Genomic DNA, 2,435 nt, shown 5'->3' with positions numbered 1-2,435 from the left:
GCACTCCAGTCTGGGCGACAGAGTGAGACTCCAACTCAAAAAACAAACAAAACAAACAAACAAAAAAAAACAAAGAAGTATAGCATACATACAAAAACACACGTAAGTATACAGCTTGATGAATTTTCACAAGAATATATACATGTGACTAGAACTTCAGAATAAGAAATAGAAAAGTACCAGCACCCAAAGACCCCTCAGCAAAGCAACCATCCTTACTTTTTTTTTTTTTTTTTTGAGTTGGAGACTCACTCTGATACCCAGACTGGAGTGAAGTGGCCGCTCCCGGCCACCGCAGCCACGACTTGCTGGGTTCCAGCGATCGTTCCACCTCAGCCTTCCAAGTAGCTGGAAATACAGGCACGTGCTACCACGCCCAGCTAATTTTTTTTTTTTATTTATTGTAGAGATGAGGTCTCACCAAGTTGCCCAGGCGGGTCTCAGACCCTTGGGCTCAGGCAATCCACTCACCTCTGCCTCCCAAAGCGCTGGGATTACAGGCTGAGCCACTAAGCCTGGCTACCATCCTTACTTTTAACAGCAGGCCAAGCGGTGGCTCACACTTGTAATCCCAGCACTTTGGGAGGCTGAGGCTAGAGGACTGCCTGAATCCAGGGGTTTGAGACCAGCCTGGGCAATTTGGTAAGACCTTGTCTCTACAATAAATCACAAAAAAAAAACTACCCAGGCATGGTGACTCACGCCTATAATCCCAGCACTTTGGGAGGCTGAGGTGGGAGGACTGCCTGAGCCAGTGTGTTTGAGACCAGCCTGGGCAACTTGACGAGATCTCGTCTCTAAAATAAATCAAAAAATTAGCTGGGCATGGTTTCTCATGCCTGTAGTTCAAGCTACTTGGAAGGATGAGGTGGAAGGATCGCCTGAACCCAGCAGGTCGAGGCTGGGGTGGCTGGGTGTGCGCCACCATATTCCAGTCTGGGAGACAGAGTGAGACTCCGATTCAAAAACAAAACAACAAAAAAAGCAAAGCTGAGTTTATTTTTTATTTTTATTTTTTAGTTTTTTTTAAATGGTGTGTACTTGCATGTAGCGTCTTTCATTTACATTATATTGCACAGATGTAGTTAGCTATGGGTCTGTTTATTCTCTCATCACTGTATAACATCCTAAGCTTTACATTTTGAAACAGTTTTCTAAACCCACAGAAAATTTGAAAGACTATGAACACCCACACAGCCTTTACCTAAAACATGAATAACTGTTATTACCTCCACAAAACAGATGAGGAAATTGAGGCAAAGAGAAATTAGGTTACTAGCCCAGGTCATGCCCCCAGGATCTAGTTTTGCCTACCTTACTAATTAGTCAATCCTAAAACTATGGTCAGATTCTGGATCTTGTAACTTCTCTAAGATGGCTTTTTTTTTTTTTTTTTTTTTTTTGGGTCAGAGTCTCACCCTATTGAGAGTGCAGTGGCGTGCCGCTCACGGCCACCACGACCTCGACCTGCTGGGCTCTGGTGATCCTTCTACCTCAGCCTTCCAAGTAGCTGGAACCACAAGCGTGCACCACCACACCCAGCTAATTCTTTTATTTATTGTGGAGACGAGGTCTTACCAAATTGCCCAGGCTGATCTCAAACCTCTGGGCTCAGGCAATCCTGTTACCTCGGCCTCCCAAAGTGTTGGGATTACAGGCGTAAGCCACCATGCCCGGCTGGCTTCTTTATTGTTGAGATGGGAGTAATAACCTCACTCTGTCAAGTTTCTGGGCTGTTGTGAGACTCAAATATGAGCAACATGTGAAAGTGCTTTGTGAAGAGCAAAGTGAAGGTACTCCAAAGAGCCAAAGGATGCTGTTAGAAGAGCCGGTTCCTGGGCCCGACCTCTGCAGATCCTGACTCAGTAGGTCTAGGGTAGGAAGCAAAACGTTTTGTTTTTTTGAGTCCTAGTCTCACTCTGTCGCCCAGGCTAGAATTCAATGGCACAGTCATGGCCACCGCAGCCTTGACCTCCTGGGCTCCAGCAATCCTTCCATCCCAGCCTTCCAAGTAGCTGGTACCACAGGCATATGCCACCATGCCCAGCTAATTTTTTTTGGGGGGGGGGTTATTTATTGTAGAGACGAGGTCTTGCCACGTTGTGCAGGCTGGTCTTGAACTGAGTCAGGCAATCCGCTCGCCTCCACCTCCCAAAGTGCTGGGATTATAGGTGTGAGCCACCACACCTGGCTGCTAATTTTTAAATTTATTTTAGAGACAAGATCTTGCCAGGTTGCCCAGGCTGGTGTCGAACCCCTGGGCTGAGCCAATCCTCTTCCCTCTGCCTCCCAAAGTGGTAGGATTACAGGCACAAGCCACCGCACCCCCGGCTGAGTTAAAATGCTTAACAAGCCGGGTTCGGTGGCTTAGCCTATCATCCTGCGCCTTTGGGAGGCTGAGGAGAGTGGATTGCCTGAGCCCGTGGGTTTGAGAC

Source organism: Carlito syrichta, unplaced genomic scaffold (assembly GCF_000164805.1).
Source record: "Carlito syrichta isolate Samal-C Ts95f unplaced genomic scaffold, Tarsius_syrichta-2.0.1 Scaffold307203, whole genome shotgun sequence".
Lineage (NCBI taxonomy): Eukaryota > Metazoa > Chordata > Mammalia > Primates > Tarsiidae > Carlito > Carlito syrichta.
Note: the sequence above shows the minus strand (reverse complement) of the source record.